Raw genomic sequence first — 23,531 nt, forward strand, 5'->3', positions numbered from 1 at the left:
TACTATTATTACTACTACTACTACTACTACTACTAATAATAATAATAATAATAATAATAATAATAATAATAATAATAATAATAATAATAATAGAACGAAAATACATGCCTATTTTGAAATCTCTCCCTCTCCCTTTCTCTCTCTCTCTCTCTCTCTCTCTCTCTCTCTCTCTCTCTCTCTCTCTCTCTTTTTTTTTTTTTTTTTTTTTTTTTTTTTTTTTACACATGGTTTGACAAGGTTAAGGATCCCTAGCTTTATTGACAAGCTATTTACAGGTTAAGGATTCCTAACTTTATTGACAAGCTAAGAGCTGTTACCTACATCAGCTCATTTGAAAGCATTTTTATTGTTATGAGACATACAAGTAGGGAACAGGATGAAGTTGGAGCCATCTGTGGGCCAGCATTTTCATTTGATCAACTGACGTTATCTCGTTGACATCATTATGCTGAACGAATGTGTTCCATACTCGAGTCATCCTGGGTATGTATGATCTCAGATGGAGTGATGTTCTGGAGAAGGGTACAGCCAGAGTGAAGTTGCTGCTTTCTGCCCGTCTTGTGGCATAAAAGCTTGTTTCGCGCTGTCCTCGAAGTGGATCCAAGTGTGGTATTTTGACAATATTGGCCTTGTACATAACAGTAAGGCCACCCACATCCCTCCTATGTTGAAGGCTCTGCTGAAATGACAGATCCATCCAGGATGGGTCCAGGCGAGAGATGAGACGCCTTGCTCTGTTCTCTACTCTGTCAAGCAGTCGCAGATGAGAGGGGGGACAGGCAAACCAAGAAAGTGGAGCATACTCAAGGTGTGAGCGTACTTGTGCCTCGTACAGTATCTTGCAACCCCTACTGTCAAGCAGATGCGAGATACGGCGAAGTGCTGTAAGCTTCCTGGCTGCCTTGTTTGCAAGATTTACAACATGGTTCTTCATGGTTAGTTTGGAGTCAAATTTCACCCCAAGGATATCAACTTCTTCTCCAGGTGCCAACGTCCTCCCATTCATCCTTACTACTGCACCAGCATTACCATCATGGTGCCTAGAGACGATCATCATTTGCGTTTTCTCAGGTGCAAATGTTACTTGCCATCTATTTCCCCAAGCTGATATAGCTCTCAGCTGGTGATTGATGTAGCTTAGAGCAGCTGGCATTTCTTCTCTTGGATAAGTGAATGTCAGTGTACAGTCGTCTGCATATGCATGTGATTCTGGGATGAGATGAAGAAGGTCGTTGAAGTAGACATTCCATAACAGTGGACCCAGCACACTTCCTTGTGGAACGCTTGCCCCAATAGGATGTCTTGCTGATTCTCTCTCTCTCTCTCTCTCTCTTTCCACGCCTTCAGGTACTGAGACACACCTTACCGGCAGTGCCAGTCATCCATCACTCCACGAGTCAGTGGCACTCACTAACCTTCCCTGGGTGGCATCCTTCACAGACACACCTTCCTCCCTGTCACCTATCTACCTTCCCATGGGTATATCTGTCGTAGTCTCGCACCCATAACTTACCCAACACCCACACTCTCGTGTGAGTGTTTTGTGAACGCTTCCAGCACTGCCCTGGATCCACCAGTCAGAAACTCACTCGGTGTTCTCTATATTTATAGTGTTCAGAATGTCTTATTATTCGTGGCGACTTTTATTCCCCCTCTCTTCACAGATTTTTATCTTTGTACCAGACATTAGTAGGTGAGTGCGTGGTGATGGTGTATAGGCCTTTGTTGAACAGATGACTAGTGAAATGATCTCTCTCTCTCTCTCTCTCTCTCTCTCTCTCTCTCTCTCTCTCTCTCTCTCTCTCTCTTTACACAGGGTTTGACAAGGTTAGGTTAAGGATCCCTAGCTTTATTGACAAGCTATTCTCTCTCCTTCTCTCTCTTTCTTTTTTTTTTTTTTTTTTTTTTTTTTTTTTTTTTTTTTTTTTTTTTTACACATGGTTTGACAAGGTTAAGGATCCCTAGCTTTATTGACAAGCTATTTACAGGTTAAGGATTCCTAACTTTATTGACAAGCTAAGAGCTGTTACCTACATCAGCTCATTTGAAAGCATTTTTATTGTTATGAGACATACAAGTAGGGAACAGGATGAAGTTGGAGCCATCTGTGGGCCAGCATTTTCATTTGATCAACTGACGTTATCTCGTTGACATCATTATGCTGAACGAATGTGTTCCATACTCGAGTCATCCTGGGTATGTATGATCTCAGATGGAGTGATGTTCTGGAGAAGGGTACAGCCAGAGTGAAGTTGCTGCTTTCTGCCCGTCTTGTGGCATAAAAGCTTGTTTCGCGCTGTCCTCGAAGTGGATCCAAGTGTGGTATTTTGACAATATTGGCCTTGTACATAACAGTAAGGCCACCCACATCCCTCCTATGTTGAAGGCTCTGCTGAAATGACAGATCCATCCAGGATGGGTCCAGGCGAGAGATGAGACGTCTTGCTCTGTTCTCTACTCTGTCAAGCAGTCGCAGATGAGAGGGGGGACAGGCAAACCAAGAAAGTGGAGCATACTCAAGGTGTGAGCGTACTTGTGCCTCGTACAGTATCTTGCAACCCCTACTGTCAAGCAGATGCGAGATACGGCGAAGTGCTGTAAGCTTCCTGGCTGCCTTGTTTGCAAGATTTACAACATGGTTCTTCATGGTTAGTTTGGAGTCAAATTTCACCCCAAGGATATCAACTTCTTCTCCAGGTGCCAACATCCTCCCATTCATCCTTACTACTGCACTCTCTCTCTCTCCAGCATCTGGCGTGTACCTTGTAAGCCTCTCAAAAATATTATAAACATGACAAAACATTTCTCTTATTAGTGTACCAATAAAAATTTTCCCCTCGTAGTGTGAAGCGAGTTAACTTTCAAAGTCACTCTCAATCTCTTAATCTCGTCCTCTCTTTTTATACAGCAATTTTTTACAGAAATTAGGTTAAGGGTTCCTATCTCTCTTTACGAACTAAGAGGTGTTACCTAACTCGGCTCACTCGGCTCATATGAAAGCCGTCTTTAACATTACCTTTGTTATTTTTTTGTTATTAAGCATTTAAATAGGAAACAGGATAACTATGGAGGAATCTGTGGGCCAGAGATTTCATTTAGTCAGTTGATTTTTTATCATAAATGCTTTTATCCTGGACGAACAAGTTATTCTAGGAATGAATTATCTCAGAGGAAATGATGGTCTAAAGGGTGCAGCCAGAGTGTAGCTGCTGTTTGCTGTCCGTCTTGTGGTATAGATGCTGTCTTCTCTCTGTCTGCAAAGTGAAATCAAGTGTAATACTAAAATAACATTATCCTTCTACCTAACAGTAGAGCCACCTACACCTCTCCGGTATTAAAGGCTTTGCTGAAACGACAAATAATTACACGCAGGTTCCAGGCAGGTTCCAAGCAGGTTCCAGTCAGGTTCTCTATTCTGTCTAGAGGGTGTAGAAGAGACGGAGGGAAGGAGGAGGGACGGTAAAGAACAGGCAATCCAACGCAGTGATGCATACTCAAAGTGTGAGTGCACTTCTGGCTCTAGTGTCGACCAGGTGCGAGGTATTCCTGAGAGCCATTAGCTTCATGGCTGCCTGACTTGTAAGATTTATCACGTGATTGTCCAGAGATATTCTGAAGTTATATTTCAACTATCTCTCTCTCTTTCCCTCTCTCTCTCTCTCTCTCTCTCTCTCTCTCTCTCTCTCTCTCTCTCTCTCTCTCTCTCTCTCTCTCTCTCTCTCTCTCTCTCTCTCTCTCTCTCTCTCTCTCTTTCTTTCTCTATCTATCTATCTATCTATCTATCTATCTATCTATTTCTCCCTTCCTTAGCACCTCCTTCTCCTTTCCTTGCCACGTTTCCCCTTTTTTTTGCCTCCCCTCTCCTTCCCTGCCTTCATACCTCTTCCTTGCCTCCTCCCTCCTCCCTGGCACTTCCCTTCCCTCAGACGCACTGGACAGGTTAACGCTCCAGGGTCTCACCAACACGTCCATCCTATCACCTGCCTGATCCTTCCTCCCCACCACCTTCCCTCGCTCTGTTACTTTTATCATATCCTGCAGGTATCCTCTCTGTGTATGTGTGTGTGTGTGAGTGTTACAGTTGTGTCAGTCCACCCCTTGTTGCAATGTTCCTCAGATCCTGTGTAATAAATTGGTAGTGAAGTCTTCCTGCCGGGCACTGACCTGTGTCCACCATGGGTTGTATCACTGACTTGTCTTCCCCGGCCTCTACTGTTGCACGTGAGAGGAAGCAACACTCTTATATTCTTTCTATCACTGGACAAAAATGAGGCTCAAAGTTACCCAGATTTTGCGCATTTGTCATATTCGATACTGTATACCATTAATGTATTTGATACTATATATACCGGCTCCCTCACTCTTTTCTGTTAATGTGACTACGTAAATGGTCCAAACCATACCACGGGCGGGGAGAGAACCCGCGGTCAGAGAGTCTCGAAACTCCAGACCGTCGCGTTAGCCAGTGGCTAACTCGACGGTCTGGAATTTTGAGACTCTCTGACCGCGGGTTCTATCCCCACCTGTGGTATGGTTTGTTTGCAATCGTGTCATTACGATTTCGTGTGTAAATGGTCCAAATCGGACCGAAACATCTTTGTTTCGGGTTACTTTATAATATACCATTAATGTATTCAATAATGTATACAATAATGTTTATTGACATATATTTTATGTCTAACATATACTGAGCTAATCACTTGTAACGTACCGCAGTCAACACTGAAGCTGTGTAATTCATTGGTCGTTAAGTTCTCGACTTCAGGAACGAGGCTCTTCCGACCTAAATTCATGTAAAACATATATTTGAGTAATGGAATATTCAGATATTTTGATATTTTATTTTTTGGGGGGTTCTAGAATATTTTGGATTTACTGACGTCTAGTATAATCAGCTGTTTAGCACTATAGTAATCGAAAGTATGTTTTTATGGTATATTTATCAATTAAAATCACATAATAGCAATAACACAATTTCAAACTAATTACAGATTCGTCTGTAAGAACCTGCATTTGTGGTTGCAGTGATGGCCTATGCTAGCCTTTCTATGGTGTATAGAAATATACTTAGCAAGAGGAATCCTATTAGAGCCAGCTGGCCCAGTGGTTCACGCACTAACCCGAGAGTTTTTGGACTTACCTACCATGGGTTCGATCCCCACCGGTTCCATGAGGATCTGGATGGGGTAAATTACCGTATATACGTTTAAATGATTCGAATCTCTAAGGAGACGCCAGCATTATCCAGGCTATTTTCTCCACAATGGGGCTGTCTGAGTTGGACTGTTCGTGGTCTTTAGGAGGGGCTGTCTGCTTGCAGGGTCTGCAGAAATAATCCTTTTCTCTGCTCCTTCGATAACTTTGGGTCAAGCGTTAAGCGCTTTCTTAACGATTCAATACCCACCACCAAACAACATGGTTATTATCAGTACTTAACACCACCACCATCCTGGGACACTGCTGTCTGACGAGCCTCTGAAGGAGAGGGTCCCTGTCTCTAGACGGCGTTGGCTTGGGAATACAACACTGGTACTCACTGTAAGGTAATCGTAGTCTTGTTCGGTGTCAAAGAAAAGGAATCCAGCGGTCAAAACGTGTGCGGGCGGCGCCTTGAGCACCCAGGTGCACTTGACCGCAGTAGGGTAGAATTGGTAGGGCTGCCAAGTACCACTGTGTGCCTCCCAGTTCGCCTCAGGGAAGGCTAGGTGCCCGCTGCTGTTGCCAGCACCCAGGTACTGAGGAGTGTCTCCGCATTCTGCAAGAGATGAGGGCATTACTAGGGTTAATTGTTGTGGTGGAAGTGGTGGTAGTGGTGAAGGTGGTGGTATGGTAGTGGTGAAGGTGGTGGTATGGCAGTAGTAAAGGTGGTGGTAAGGTAGTGGTGAAGGTGGTGGTATGGTAGTGGTGAAGGTGGTGGTATGGTAGTGGTGAAGGTGGTGGTATGGTAGTGGTGAAGTTAGTGGCATGGTGATGGTGAAGGTAGTGGTATGGTAGTGGTGAACGTGGTGGTATGGTAGTGGTGAAGGTGGTGGTAGTAGTTGGGGTATGGTAGTAGTGAAACTGGGGTAAAGGTGGGGCAGAGGGTAGTGGTGAGGCTGGTAGCTGCGGGGTGAGATGGGAAGTGTGGATAGAGGAAGAATAGGTTGGTTAGAGGAAGGGTTTTTGTAAGAGGGAAAGAACCAGGGCTTAGCCCAGTAGCTGAGCTGATGGCAATCCAGGAGGTCGTGCGCAACTTGGGGACTGGAGGGGAGGGGGCGACAAAGCGTGATCGCAGGTACAAGGGCGATATTAAAGGTCCATACCTGTGAGTTACAGGTTAGTGATTCAAGATTTTAGCAAGGTTATTTGTATATAGGAATTGGGTCAGGTGCTAGTAGAGGGTAGAAGAGGTTGTGTGTGTGTGCAGGTCTGCGTAGTTCGTCATCTAAGTATGAGGTCCAGTAGTCATGTCTGGTCTCTAGTCTGTCTATTTGTTTGTCGCTAAACAATTTCCAGTACACGTTTAGTGCAGGGATGTTTGCACGGGCGTGGATGGACTCACTTGTGATGAATTCATCCCAGCAGGTGTTGAACACCCAGCGTAAGGCTTTGTTCTGGCTGCGTTGTAATATACGTTGGTTTGTCACAGCTGCTAGGGAGAGGGCTAGTGGGCAGTAAGTTATTAGTGGACGAATGAGGGTTTTGTATAGGTGTAGTTTCGTTTGTATGGAGGCTTGCCTTAGCTTGAATAGCCCCGATAGGGCCTTGAATGCAATGGCTTGCTTCTGGTTAATGTGTAAGTGTATTCGCATGTTTTGGTCTAGAAGTACTCCTAGGACGTTGGTTGTCCGTGAGACAGGGATGTTAGTGTGGGTATCAGCTATCCTGAGTGTTACTGGAGGGGGTGGTTCGCGTTTCCTGTAGTTGAAGTAGGTGATTTTGGATTTTGCAGGGTTGGTTTTAATTCTCCATTTTTGTTCTGCGGGGGCAGGAGTAGTGATGGCGACCTTGATGTAGACAAAACAATGGTACCAGATGATATATCTCTATGGATGCTGAAGGAAGGAGCAGAACCAATGTGACCCAACAGTAAACACCATCAGCCACACTCTCCAGTCAGGGCACATGACAAAAAAATGGATAAAGAGAAATGTGATTCTTATATATTGAAAAAAAAAAAAGGTGACAGAGAAGAGGAACTGAATTACAGATCAGTACCTCTAATATGAATACTGTAAAAAAAATCAAAGAGGGAGTAAAAAAAAGTATATTGGACAGTTTTGAAGTTTCAGTGTAGAATATCAGCATGGATATTTGTTGTAGCTGACAGTCACAGAGATGAAACAAGAAAGACCGGGTTGGGTGGCTTGCATCTTCTTGGACTGCAAGAATGAATTTGATACAGTACCACACCAGAGATTAGTGGTGAAAGTAGAGAGAGAGGCAGGGTTATAGGGCACAGTGCTCCACTAGGCCAAGGCTGCCTGAATAACAAAAGGCAGAGTAGCAGTATGGGATAGGATATTAAGATGGAGAAAGTAACGAGTGGGGGTCCCTCAAGTATCAGTATTAAGACTGCCAGAGGATATTGTCTCATTTGTGTGTGACTGCTTACCGACAATGTAAGATTAATGAGAGGGATATTAAGAAAAGTAATGAACGTTACTCTCCAGGGAGACATCAGTAAACTGTAGCACTGCCTAAACAATTAGCTGTTAGAGATCAATCTAGACAAAGTGAAGGTAAAGAATAGGATGGGCGAGTGAAGTTGTAAAGAGAGATATAATTACGATAATCAAAATCTTAAGGAGAAATGAAGGCAGATAGGGACAAACTGTTTGAATTAAGAGGACCAACAATGACTTGGATGAGGCAGTTGTGAGGGAATATCAAAACGTATCTTCAAGAGTAGATATGATTAGACCCAAGAGGCCCGTCTAAAAGGCGGGGCCAGGAACTGAGTCTTAACCCCCGTAAACACTTCTTGATGAACAAATTTAGGTGAATAACACACACGCACGCACACACACGAGGCCAGGAGCTATGAATCGACCCCTGCAAACCACAATTAGGTGAGTACACTAGTGGTTAGATAGGGTAGTAACTTCTCCAAACACAACGTATTGGAGATTCAATATAACTTTAGTGGGTTACGAAGACCCTCAGTCAGCATCGCTAATCTTCAGCATCCTCAGCCCTTCATCTCAATACCAAACGTTATCATAATGCTTATTATTATTGTTGTTGTTGTTGTTGTTGTTGTTGTTGTTGTTGTTGTTGTTGTTGTTGTTGTTGTTGTTGTTGTTGTTGTTGTTGTTGTTGTTGTTGTTGATGATGATGTTGTTATTTTTATTTTATTATTATTATTATTATTATTATTATTATTATTATTATTATTATTATTATTATTATTATTATTATCAGCGATTGCATGAATTATGGTAAACGTGTTTCTTCACCTTTTTGGGATGTCACTCTACCAAGTTGGTAGAAGGTCGGTGTGTTAAATTGTTCACTAGGATCATAAAATGCTTGAGGAATACGACAGGCTGGGTAATCAGGTTTGATCCAAGGAAGTTGAGAGGCAACTTCATTGATACTCGGCTAAGATCCGTTAATTACCTTCAGTACATCATTTTTACCCTGGAATGATTAATAGAGGAGGAGATACACGTCTACACACGTCCTTCACAAACCTTTTCGTTAAACGGAGAACCGAGCCAATCACTGATTCAACATGATTCAACATCACTGATTCAACAAGGAATATTTAGTCCTCCTTAGCAACAGTGTAGCTAGCAACATAACACGAGTTCTGGCTGTGAACAAGACTCGCGTAGCTACTGTAATATTTTCAATCTTTCAGAGATCTCGCTAGGTAGCGTCCCACAATACTACATGCTACATCCACACCCTGCGTCTTCACAATCCCCTGTGGTCACTGTGAAAAGAAGTAAGTAGGAGAAACAGGGAGAACTTTGTCTACAAGAAAGCAATAATTTACATCTACCAGAGATCTCACTAGGTAACCTCCCACAATACTACACCCTACATCCACACCTATGTTCTCACAATCCCCTGTGGTTACTGTGAAAAGAAGTAAGTAGGAGAAACAGGGAGAACTTTGTCTACAAGAAAGCATTAATGTACAGTTCAGGATATTTATTAAAAAACGTTTTGCCATGAGAGGTTGTACAGAGACGATCTCAACAAAGCTTGTGTGCTTCACAGGGACACACAGGAACATTTCATGGACTTCAGCAAAGCACCCAGGATTTTCACGGAACTTAATCCCCATAGATGCCGTTATTTATAAGCCTGTCCACGAAAAGCCCAAAATTATAGGAACGTTCAAACTCTGGCACATACGATCATTATTAAGCAGAGGTCAAACAACATGTTGTTAAACCGAGCTTCTCTGGTGCCGTCCCGAATATGCAAGATTGTGTTCTCTTACTCTTATTTACATTTCAAGTGTCCAAAATCCCTGGACTGAAACTATTCTAATAAACATGTCCTAAATGACTGCATTTCGTATTTAGTGTTTTTTCCACGAGTTATCTATCATATACCTGTGTATTCCCTATTCTTTTGATTTTAAGTGTTTTATACTTATCACTTTATTGTTACGTTTCTCATTTTATTGTTATCACCTTCCTGCAATAATATCTAGTTTTATTCATAACAAAATGTATTTAATTCTTACAAATTTCGGTATTCTATATTATTTACAAAGAGAAGGGATTAAATGGAAGATGGGAAGGGAAGAATGAGAGACCGATATGAAGGGGCAGTGAGGGATTTGGCTAATTTTAAAGTAAAAATCGACACATTATCCCCGTGGCAGTGTTTACGTCAGACGGTAAACTCTGGATCTATGTTATTACCGCTGCTAAAATAGGTGAAAGACGGATCATTTATCACAGAATTTCAGGGGTGAGGGTGAACAGTTTTGTAGACCGTGAGCTTGGGGTGAGGGAAGCACTGCTTACACCACAACGCCAGCAGAAGTAGCAGTAGCTACTGCCGAAGCAGCAACATCAGCAGTAACAGACAAAGTAGCATCAGCAAAAACTGAAGCAGCAGTAGCAGCAGTAACAATGCCCAGTACTGCCCCAAGTTCGGTAGATAAACATTTAGAGGAAACTCTTATTATTGACAAGGTTACATCCACACAGGTTATACAGAGAGTGAGTGGAGAAGCGATGATGTAAGTTAGGCGTTGTGTGTCTGGCTGTGATCTTAGTGGAAGTCTGTGTAACCTAATGGATGAGTGGGTGCTGAAGTCATCTCTACGTGACTTCATGGAAACCAGTCCTGAAACTAGAAGACCAATTTTCTAACCACTAGACATTGACCTGATAAGATTCATTCAGTCAGGTTGATTTCATTACTTTATCATGATTTTCGAGAATTATTGACAAGAGCTTTGAAGGGATTGAAGTGTGACTGTGAGTGTCACAGTAAGACTCATGAACAGCACAGAAAATTCATGGTAACTTATGTGTTTTCAAACAAGTGGCTAAAATTATTTTGAGTGAAAAATCTCAAAAGGTGATTCCAGCACCCACTCACACCCTAAGATGACTCCAGCACCCACTCACACCCTAAGATGACTCCAGCACCCACTCACACCCTAAGATGACTCCAGCACCCACTCACACTCTAAGATGACTCCAGCACCCACTCACATCCTAAGATGATTCCAGCACCCACTCACACTCTAAGACGATTCCAGCACCCACTCACACTCTAAGATGACTCCAGCACCCACTCACATCCTAAGATGACTCCAGCACCCACTCACACCCTAAGATGATTCCAGAACCCACTCACACCCTAAGATGATTCCAGCACCCACTCACACCCTAAGATGACTCCAGCACCCACTCACACCCTAAGATGACTCCAGCACCCACTCACACCCTAAGATGACTCCAGCACCCACTCACACCCTAAGATGATTCCAGCACCCACTCACACCCTAAGATGATTCCAGCACCCACCCACACCCTAAGATGACTCCAGCACCCACTCACATCCTAAGATGACTCCAGCACACACTTACACCCTAAGATGACTCCAGCACCCACTCACACCCTAAGATGACTCCAGCACCCACTCACCCTAAGATGACTCCAGCACCCACTCACACCCTAAGATGACTCCAGCACCCACTCACACCCTAAGATGACTCCAGCACCCACTCATACCCTAAGATGACTCCAGCACCCACTCACACCCTAAGATGACTCTAGCACCCACTCACACCCTAAGATGGCTCCAGCACCCACTCACACCCTAAGATGACTCCAGCACCCACTCACACCCTAAGATGACTCCAGCACCCACTCACACCCTAAGATGACTCCAGCACCCACTCACACCCTAAGATGACTCCAGCATCCACTCACACCCTAAGATGACTCCAGCACCCACTCACACACTAAGATGGCTCCAGCACCCACTCACACCCTAAGATGACTCCACCACCCACTCACACTCTAAGATGACTCCAGCACCCACTCACACCCTAAGATGACTCCAGCACCCACTAACACTCTAAGATGACTCCAGCACCCACTCACACCCTAAGATGACTCCAGCAACCACTCACACCCTAAGATGACTCCAGCACCCACTCACACCCTAAGATGACTCCAGCACGTGGCCACTCACACCCTAAGATGACTCCAGCACCCACTCGCACCCTAAGATGACTCCAGCACCCACCCACACCCTAAGATGACTCCAGCACCCACTCACACCCTAAGATGACAACAGCACCCACTCACACCCTAAGATGACTGCAGCACCCACTAACACCCTAAGATGACTCCAGCACCCACTCACACCCTAAGATGACTCCAGCACCCACTCACACCCTAAGATGACTCCAGCACCCACTCACACCCTAAGATGATTCCAGCACCCACTCACACCCTAAGATGACTCCAGCACCCACTCACACCCTAAGATGACTCCAGCACCCACTCACACCCTAAGATGACTCCAGCACCCACTCACACCCTAAGATGACTCCAGCACGTGGCCACTCACACCCTAAGATGACTCCAGCACCCACTCACACCCTAAGATGATTCCAGCACCCACTCACACCCTAAGATGACTCCAGCACCCACTCACACCCTAAGATGACTCCAGCACCCACTCACACCCTAAGATGACTCCAGCACCCACTCACACCCTAAGATGACTCCAGCACCCACTCACACCCTAAAATGACTCCAGCACCCACTCACACCCTAAGGCAACTCCAGCACCCACTTACACCCTAAGATGACTCCAGCACCCACTCACACCCTAAGATGACTCCAGCACCCACTCACACCCTAAGATGACTCCAGCACCCACTCACACCCTAAGATGACTCCAGCACCCACTCACACCCTAAAATGACTCCAGCACCCACTCACACCCTAAGGCAACTCCAGCACCCACTTACACCCTAAGATGACTCCAGCACCCACTCACACCCTAAGATGACTCCAGCACCCACTCACACCCTAAGATGACTCCAGCAACCACTCACACCCTAAGATGACTCCAGCACCCACTCACACCCTAAGATGACTCCAGCACCCACTCACACCCTAAGATGACTCCAGCACCCACTCACACCCTAAGATGACTCCAGCACCCACTTACACTCTAAGATGACTCCAGCTCCCACTCACACCCTAAGATGACTCCAGCACCCACTCACACCCTAAGATGACTCCAGCACCCACTCACACCCTAAAATGACTCCAGCACCCACTCACACCCTAAGATGACTCCAGCACCCACTCACACCCTAAGATGACTCCAGCACCCACTCATACCCTAAGATGACTCCAGCACCCACTCACACCCTAAGATGACTCCAGCACCCACTCACACCCTAAGATGACTCCAGCACCCACCCACACCCTAAGATGACTCCAGCACCCACTCACACCCTAAGATGACAACAGCACCCACTCACACCCTAAGATGACTGCAGCACCCACTTACACCCTAAGATGACTCCAGCACCCACTCACACCCTAAGATGACTCCAGCACCCACTCACACCCTAAGATGACTCCAGCACCCACTCACACCCTAAGATGATTCCAGCACCCACTCACACCCTAAGATGACTCCAGCACCCACTCACACCCTAAGATGACTCCAGCACCCACTCACACCCTAAGATGACTCCAGCACCCACTCACACCCTAAGATGACTCCAGCACCCACTCACACCCTAAAATGACTCCAGCACCCACTCACACCCTAAGGCAACTCCAGCTCCCACTTACACCCTAAGATGACTCCAGCACCCACTCACACCCTAAGATGACTCCAGCACCCACTCACACCCTAAGATGACTCCAGCACCCACTCACACCCTAAGATGACTCCAGCACCCACTCTCACCCTAAAATGACTCCAGCACCCACTCACACCCTAAGGCAACTCCAGCACCCACTTACACCCTAAGATGACTCCAGCACCCACTCACACCCTAAGATGACTCCAGCACCCACTCACACCCTAAGATGACTCCAGCAACCACTCACACCCTAAGATGACTCCAGCAACCACTCACACCCTAAGATGACTCCAGCACCCACTCACACCCTAAGATGACTCCAGCACCCACTCACACCCTAAGATGACTCCAGCACCCATTCACACCCTAAGATGACTCCAGCACCCACTCACACCCTAAGACGACTCCAGCACCCACTCACACCCTAAGATGACTCCAGCACCCACTCACACCCTAAGATGACTCCAGCACCCACTCACACCCTAAGATGACTCCAGCACCCACTCACACCCTAAGTTGACTCCAGCACCCACTCACACCCTAAGATGACTCCAGCACCCACTCACACCCTAAGATGACTCCAGCACTCAATCACACCCTAAGATGACTCTAGCACCCACTCACACCCTAAGATGACTCCAGCAACCACTCACACCCTAAGATGACTCCAGCACCCACTTACACTCTAAGATGACTCCAGCTCCCACTCACACCCTAAGATGACTCCAGCACCCACTCACACCCTAAGATGACTCCAGCACCCACTCACACCCTAAAATGACTCCAGCACCCACTCACACCCTAAGATGACTCCAGCACCCACTCACACCCTAAGATGACTCCAGCACCCACTCATACCCTAAGATGACTCCAGCACCCACTCACACCCTAAGATGACTCCAGCACCCACTCACACCCTAAGATGACTCCAGCACCCACTCACACCCTAAGATGACTCCAGCACCCACTCACACCCTAAGATGACTCCAGCACCCACTCACACCCTAAGATGACTCCAGCACCCACTCACACCCTAAGATGACTCCAGCACACACTCACACCCTAAGACGACTCCAGCACCCACTCACACCCTAAGATGACTCCAGCACCCACTCACACCCTAAGATGACTCCAGCACCCACTCACACCCTAAGATGACTCCAGCACCCACTCACACCCTAAGATGACTCCAGCACCCACTCACACCCTAAGATGACTCCAGCACCCACTCACACCCTAAGATGACTCCAGCACCCACTCACACCCTAAGATGACTCCAGCACCCACTCACACCCTAAAATGACTCCAGCACCCACTCACACCCTAAGATGACTCCACCACCCACTTACACCCTAAGATGACTCCACCACCCACTCACACCCTAAGATGACTCTAGCACCCACTCACACCCTAAGATGACTCCAGCAACCACTCACACCCTAAGATGACTCCAGCACCCACTCACACCCTAAGATGACTCCAGCACTCAATCACACCCTAAGATGACTCCAGCACCCACTTACACCCTAAGATGACTCCAGCTCCCACTCACACCCTAAGATGACTCCAGCACCCACTCACACCCTAAGATGACTCCAGCACCCACTCACACCCTAAGATGGCTCCAGCACCCACTCACACCCTAAGATGACTCCAGCACCCACTCACACCCTAAGATGACTCCAGCACCCACTCACACCCTAAGATGGCTCCAGCACCCACTCACACCCTAAGATGACTCCAGCACCCACTCACACCCTAAGATGACTCCAGCACTCAATCACACCCTAAGATGACTCCAGCACCCACTTACACCCTAAGATGACTCCAGCTCCCACTCACACCCTAAGATGACTCCAGCACCCACTCACACCCTAAGATGACTCCAGCACCCACTCACACCCTAAGATGACTCCAGCACCCACTCACACCCTAAGATGACTCCAGCACCCACTCACACCCTAAGATGACTCCAGCACCCACTCATACCCTAAGATGACTCCACACCCACTCACACCCTAAGATGACTCCAGCACCCACTCACACCCTAAGATGGCTCCAGCACCCACTCACACCCTAAGATGACTCCAGCACCCACTCACACCCTAAGATGACTCCAGCACCCACTCACACTCTAAGATGACTCCAGCACCCACTCACATCCTAAGATGACTCCAGCACCCACTCACACCCTAAGATGGCTCCAGCACCCACTCACACTCTAAGATGACTCCAGCACCCACTCACACCCTAAGATGACTCCAGCACCCACTCACACTCTAAGATGACTCCAGCACCCACTCACACCCTAAGATGACTCCAGCACCCACTAACACTCTAAGATGACTCCAACACCCACTCACACCCTAAGATGACTCCAGCAACCACTCACACCCTAAGATGACTCCAGCACCCACTCACACTCTAAGATGACTCCAGCACCCACTCACACCCTAAGATGACTCCAGCATGCACTCGCACCCTAAGATGACTCCAGCACCCACTCACACTCTAAGATGACTCCAGCACCCACTCACACTCTAAGATGACTCCAGCACCCACTCACACTCTAAGATGACTCCAGCACCCACTCACACTCTAAGATGACTCCGGCACCCACTCACACCCTAAGATGACTCCAGCACCCACTCACACCCTAAGATGACTCCAGCACCCACTCACACTCTAAGATGACTCCGGCACCCACTCACACCCTAAGATGACAACAGCACCCACTCACACCCTAAGATGACTCCAGCACCCACTCACACTCTAAGATGACTCCAGCACCCACTCACACCCTAAGATGACTCCAGCACCCACTCACACCCTAAGATGACTCCAGCATCCACTCACATCCTAAGATAACTCCAGCACCCACTCACACTCTAAGATGACTCCAGCTCCCACTCACACTCTAAGATGACTCCAGCACTCACTCACACCCTAAGATGACTCCAGCACCCACTCACACCCTAAGGTGGCTCCAGCACCCACTCACACCCCAAGGGAACTGCAGCACCCACTCACACCCTAAGATGACTCCAGCACCCACTCACACCCTAAGATGACTCCAGCACCCACTCACACTCTAAGATGACTCCAGCACCCACTCACACCCTAAGATGACTCCAGCACCCACTCACACTCTAAGATGACTCCAGCACCCACTCACACCCTAAGATGACTCCAGCACCCACTCACACCCTAAGATGACTCCAGCACCCACTCACACTCTAAGATGACTCCAGCACTCACTCACTCCCTAAGATGACTCCAGCACCCACTCACACCCTAAGGTGGCTCCAGCACCCACTTACACCCCAAGGGAACTCCAGCACCCACTCACACCCTAAGATGACTCCAGCACCCACTCACACCCCAATGCAACTCCAGCACCCACTCACCCCAAGGGAACTCCAGCACCCACTCACACCCCAAGGCAACTCCAGCACCCACTCACACCCTAAGGTAACTCCAGCACCCACTCACACCCTAAGGTAACTCCGGCACCCACTCACACCCTAAGGTAACTCCAGCACCCACTCACACCCTAAGGTAACTCCAGCACCCACTCACACCCTAAGGTAACTCCAGCACCCACTCACACCCTAAGGTAACTCCAGCACCCACTCACACCCTAAGGTAACTCCAGCACCCACTCACACCCCAAGGCAACTCCAGCACCCACTCACACCCTAAGGTAACTCCAGCACCCACTCACACCCTAAGGGAACTCCAGCACCCACACACACCCCAAGGCAACTCCAGCACCCACTCACACCCTAAGGTAACTCCAGCACCCACTCACACCCTAAGGCAACTCCAGCTCCCACTCACACCCTATGGTAACTCCAGCAAGCACTCACACCCTAAGGGAACTCCAGCACCCACTCACACCCCAAGGCAACTCCAGCACCCACTCACACCCTAAGGTAACTCCAGCACCCACTCACACCCTTAGGGAACTCCAGCACCCACTCACACCCCAAGGCAACTCCAGCACCCACTCACACCCTAAGGTATCTCCAGCACCCACTCACACCCCAAGGCAACTCCAGCACCCACTCACACCCTAAGGTAACTCCAGCACCCACTCACACCCTTAGGGAACTCCAGCACCCACTCTCACCCCAAGGCAACTCCAGCACCCACTCACACCCTAAGGTATCTCCAGCACCCACTCACACCCCAAGGCAACTCCAGCACCCACTCACACCCTAAGGTATCTCCAGCACCCACTCACACCCCAAGGCAACTCCAGCACCCACTCACACCCTAAGGTATCTCCAGCACCCACTCACACCCTAAGGTAACTCCAGCACCCACTCACACCCTAAGGCAACTCCAGCACCCACTCACACCCCAAGGCAACTCCAGCACCCACTCACACCCTAAGGTAACTCCAGCACTTACAGTCACCGTCTTCCACTCAGATCTCGGCTAAACATGACACTTCACTTATTAATTCCTTCTCTTCTCTTCTCCATGTAGTATCTTTTCAGCATACTCTTCTCATAGCCTCAAAAAGTGCTCACTTTGTGGGCATAACTTCGTCTGTAATACTTCCTCTGTACCTACTGCCGTACCTTTCTTTAAAACTGCGCACATGTAAGTAATGGAAGCGACAATGAACATATTATCTCTCCAACAAACACGGTTCGTTACCCGAATAACGTGACTGGCAAGTATTCGCAGTTGTTTTAAAGCTAGAAATCAGTCCATAGTTCTGTTGTAACGGAAGCAGCTCCAAGCAGTGAGTTGCAAAGGAACGGCACAGTCAGGAGACCTCGATATTGTTTACCCGAAATTCGGGGAAATTGCAATCATCGTTGCACCGAGAAAAGAAGAGGTGGAAAGAAGTTGCAATAACTCGTCTGAAGAGGAAGAAGTAGGAGGAACTTCAGGAATAAATATACAACATTAATAAATCACCCAGTTTGCCTCTTCAAACTGCCAACGGGAGAGACGAAGAGGAAGAAGGTAAGAATGAGGAGTAATGAGAGGGGGAAAAATGATCGCTGCGATGAAGACCAGAGACAACAAACCAACCAAAGTTCAACGCTTTAGATGAAGAGCTTCTAGAGAGAACTATACTGGAAAGAGTACGAGGGAGATCTAAATGTCTAGGGATACTGGTGGTTAAAGGAAGAAAAAGAGAGAGAGAGAGCAGTGAGAAAAATCTCTAACTGGTTCTCACGAGAGACGCTGTGACACCTTCCTTGCAGCAAGTGGTTAAAATCACGTAATAAAAGGAGTGGAGCAGGTAAGGAAGAAATCAGAAACTGGTCGTCAGGGATAAATAGCGGACGAGAAGGGAAATGATACAAAGAACAAACTGTGTACCACTTGCCTAAATAACACAGCTACAGCATACAGCGCAGTGCGCACTGAAAGACCAGGATAAGGAATATTATTGCTCACAAGAAGCGTATTTTATTGGTTTATCTCGTGGGAAAAGGGTCGAGTGACGGTAATAAAACAGCCAAGGACAGGAAGTCCAATTGTGTATCGTAATTTTGGTTCTTGTAAACAGAGATGTACAGGGAACAACTGGAGCGCCTCGTTTCCACCTGTATCGTCTAATATCTCACTGTAATAATATAATCAACAGTGACTAGTAATACAGAAGGAAAAAAGAATGTCATTGGTGGCCAAGTGTGACTAGTATAGTAACTAGTAAAGCTCATGAGTGGCGGTAGCGTTAAACTAGTAACAGAAAAGGATTTGCTAGTGACTGTATACGGAGAATAACGGACATATGTAGGTGTAAGGGATGGAGGAGGGTGAGATTGGGAAGGTATAGAGGCCGGGTCAACGTCCATCACTGGTACTGTCTCTTCAATATAAGTCAACATGGCCGCAGTAATTTCTGTGGACAAGGAAGAAACAGAGAGAATAATGCCAGAGGTGGAAGAGGTAGGTAGAGTAGAGAGTGGAAAATTATTGGAGGCAGCCAAAATGGGAAGAGACAAAGAGAAGGAAAGGGTGTCCTGGGATGAAGGAATTTTGGAAAGAAGAGAGGTGATAGTGGCAGTAGGAGGAGGCGAGGGACAAGACAGGAAGGGGAACTTTAAGCGAGAACGAACAATAGGTTAATAAGGGCTTTTAGCCACAGGTGAAGATTTGAGTCTTTGAGGCTTTGAAAGAAGAGTTGAGGACATAGCCGAGAAATGGAAGACGATGAAGTAGTAAGTATGGGAAAAGGAAGTAGGTAGGAACAAGAGAGGTGAAGATTTCGAATGGGCTTGCCACAAAGGGCACAAGAGGGGGAGGGGGTAGCCGGGCAGTTCTGGAGTAGGGAAAGCCATGCAAGTCTTCCTCAGAGTTGTTGTTGGGTCACTATCATAGTGTACAAAGTTTTCCTTTTTCTTAAAACAGCTGATTTCGATCTCGTAAGAAATCTGGGCAGCGGCGAAATATGTAGGGGAAGACAAGTTGAAGGTTGACTCAGCTGTGATGCAGAATGGACATTCTGCCGGTGATCTATATTTGGCTGCTTGACCAAAGTGCCAGCAATGTCTAAATTATTGAGGTGTTGGACGCAGTTCTCGCACCTCAACGGTGACCCGAAGTATTCATTGAGGATGGAAGAACTCGGCAATCAAAGTCAGTTTGACAATATTGCTTATACAACGTATGCGACCTCCAGCGAGGCGAACATAAGCTTCCACTCAGGTAAGAGGGAGATGCTGGACCTCAAGTTGCTCTTGGACATATTGGCCATGTTGCATAAATCCTTGCCGGACAACAGTGTGCAGGATGAGGACAGCACCTCAACTTGAATTGAAAAAAAAAATTGAGTATTGTGGGAGGTGTGTTGTCAATAGAGGTGTCATGAGAAGGATTGCCAGCTAGTCCAGCATCCGTTACAGAAACGATAGGATGCTGAGAGATACATTATGACCAACATGTCCCCTGAGAGCTATGCTTGAGCTAATGCTGTGGTCAGTAAGGTAATGAGTAGGTGTCGTTGGTTGGAGGAAGAAGAATTGTGTGCAAGATTGCCTTTGAAATACGTCTTCGATAGAGTAAGAGGGTCCCAGGTGGCTACTTTCTTATGATGTGAGTGTGGTGGGACAGTTCCAGACTCAGACTCGTTTATTACGAGTCGGGAGCGTTCGGACGAAGGTGCTGGAGCCATTCTGTCCTTCGACGATCGAAGAGTCTGAAGACTGATTCTGTTTCGCAAGAGATCTTGGTCAAAGTAGTGTGAAGGTCAAAGGGGTGAAGAGGATCAGTGACCACGAACCTTTGAAGGAAGGTCTGTGGGCGTGAAAAGGTCAGGTCACGTGAAGTAAGGGTCAGGAACTCACCAGGAGGCAAAGCATGAATAATTTTTATTCATAGTTGATTATGTTCTTTTTCAGTTTTCATAAAATAGGGGGAAGGAGGGGCAGCTCTGAGGGGAAGGAGGGGCAGCTCTGAGGGGAAAAAACGTAAACCTCGGGATCCACGGTACACCAGGAACCCTGGTACTTCAGGAACCCTAGTACACAGGGGACCTTGGTACACCAGAGTTCCTGGTACACCAGGAAACCCTGGCACACCAGGAACCCAAGTACACCAGAAACCCTGGTACACCAGGAAACTTTGATATACCAGGAACCCAAGTACACCAGGAACTCTGGTACACCGACAACCTTGGTACACCAGGAACCCTGGTACACCAGGAACCCTGGTACACCAGAAACCCTGGTGCACCAGGAAACCTTGGTATACCAGGAGCCCAAGTACACCAGGAACCCTGGTACACCAGGAAACCTTGGCATACCAGGAACCCAAGTACACCAGGAACTCTGGTACACCAACAACCCTGGTACACCAGGAACCCTGGTACACCAGGAACCCTGGTACACCAGGAACCCTGGTACACCAGGAACCCTGGTACACCAGGAACCCTGGTACACCAAGAACCCTGGTACACCAGGAACCCTGGAACACCAGGAACCCTGAAACACCAGGAAACCTGGAACACCAGGAAACCTTGGTATACCAGAAACCCTGGTACACCAGGTACATCAGGTACCCAGGTACACGAGTCACACAGTCAACATTGCCAGGTGCTACATCGTTTTCCTGGACTATCGGTTTTTCTTTGCGTACTAGAAGCATAAAAGTGTACCAGTGAACTTACAAAGTACTCAGACGAGGATGATGTTTGTGTATTTACCCGGCTGTTTCCGGGCACCCGGCTGTGTTGCCGGGCACCAGACTGTTGCTGGGCACCCGGCTGTGTTGCCAGACATCCGGCTATGCTTCCTGGCATCCGGCTGTGTTGCAGGGTACCAGGCTGTGTTGCTGGGCACCCGGCTGTGTTGACGGGCACCCGGCTGTGCTGCCGGGCACCCGGCTATGTTGACGGGCACCCGGTTATGTTTACGGGCACCCGACTGTGTTGCCGGGCACCCGGCTGTGTTGCCGGGCACCAGCCTGTGTTGCCGGGCACCCGGCTGTGTTATCTGGCATCTGGCTGTGTTGCCGGGAACTCGGCTGCGTTGCTGGGTACCAGGCTGTGTTGCCCGTGATCAGGCTGTTTTGCCCGTCATCGGGCTGTGTTGCCGGGCACCCGGCAACACATTCACTTAGTCACATTCACCTAGTCATATTCACTTAGTCACATTCACTTAGTCACATTCACTTAGTCACATTCACTTAGTCATATTCACTTAGTCACATTCACTTAGTCACGTTCACTTAGTCATATTCACTTAGTCACATTCACTTAATCACATTCACTTAGTCACATTCACTTAGTCATATTCACTTAGTCACATTCACTTATTCACATTCACTTAGTCACATTCACTTAGTCATATTCACTTAGTCACATTCACTTAGTCACGTTCACTTAGTCATATTCACTTAGTCACATTCACTTAATCACATTCACTTAGTCACATTCACTTAGTCATATTCACTTAGTCACATTCACTTATTCACATTCACTTAGTCACATTCACTTAGTCACATTCACTTAGTCACATTCACTTAGTCATATTCACTTACTCATATTCACTTAGTCACATTCACTTAGTCATATTCACTTACTCACATTCACTTAGTCACATTCACTTATTCACATTCACTTAGTCACATTCACTTAGTCACATTCACTTAGTCACATTCACTTAGTCACATTCACTTAGTCACATTCACTTAATCACATTCACTTAGTCACATTCACTAGTCACATTCACTTAATCACGTTCACACGTATAGTCATTCTCTTCAGTCGATTCATAATCATTCACTAGATCCATTCATAATCATTCATAGTCACATTCATGAGTCACATTCATGATGCATTCATAGTCACATTCCTTATTCACATTCATGATGCGTTCTTCCATTCCATTCTGTGATCCCACTAATAATCCACCTTCCTTGGTCATTCCTTATTCACATTCACTTAGTCACATTCCTTGGTCTGTTCTTGATCACATTCTACTTGCGATCATTTCACTTAGTCACATTCCCCATGGTGCAACCATGATCACCATTCCATGTCATTCGCTGAAATACATTCACTGTCATTCAGCAATCCTCTCGTCGTTCATGTAATCATTCCTTGATCTGATTCATCCGTCCGCATTCGCCCAGTGCGTGCATGATCATTCATGTTCATTCATGTCATTCCACTTATTCACGTTCCTTGGTCATTCATATTCACATTCACTTATTCATTATTGAGTCATTCTTGGTCACCTTCAGCAAGGTCACATTCCGCCAGTCATTCACTTAGTCATTCGCCAGTCCACATTCATATCCACCATTTCATGATCACATTCTTTCGATCCGCGTTCATGAGTCACGTTCTTGTTCCGCATTCATACAGTCCATAACCTTTAGTCACATTCATGATCTGTTCCTTTTATTCACATTCCGCCAGTCACATTCCATAGTCACATTCAGCAGTCACATTCACTTAGTCCGCATTCCACTTCGTCCACATTCTTGCTTCACGTTCAGCAGTCACATTCATGATCCACATTCATAGTCATTCATGAGTCACCTTCCATGATCCATTCCTTGTCCACCATTCATGGTCACATTCATGATTATTCGCCCAGTCACATTCCTTGAGTCATTCACTTAGTCACGTTCACTTAGATCACATTCAGCCAGTCCGCATTCATGAGTCTGTTCAACAGATTACACGTTCACTTGGTCACATTCAGCCAGTCACGTTCCTTAGTCACCAAATCTGTAGTCACATTCATAGTCACGT

At 46.9% G+C, this 23,531-nt stretch overlaps 1 protein-coding gene across 1 annotated transcript in view; it reads right to left on the reverse strand.

Moving 5' to 3' along the window:
- Positions 1-5,749, reverse strand: part of LOC128703340 (uncharacterized) — a 352,588-nt gene extending 346,839 nt beyond the window's left edge. Inside the window, exon 1 of the mRNA XM_070085304.1 lies at positions 5,538-5,749. The gene's annotated coding sequence lies outside the window, so the exon portion shown is untranslated. The remainder of the gene's footprint in view (positions 1-5,537) is intronic.
- Between the last annotated feature and the right edge of the window lie 17,782 nt (positions 5,750-23,531).

Source organism: Cherax quadricarinatus, chromosome 15, assembly GCF_038502225.1.
Source record: "Cherax quadricarinatus isolate ZL_2023a chromosome 15, ASM3850222v1, whole genome shotgun sequence".
Taxonomy (NCBI): Eukaryota; Metazoa; Arthropoda; class Malacostraca; order Decapoda; family Parastacidae; genus Cherax; species Cherax quadricarinatus.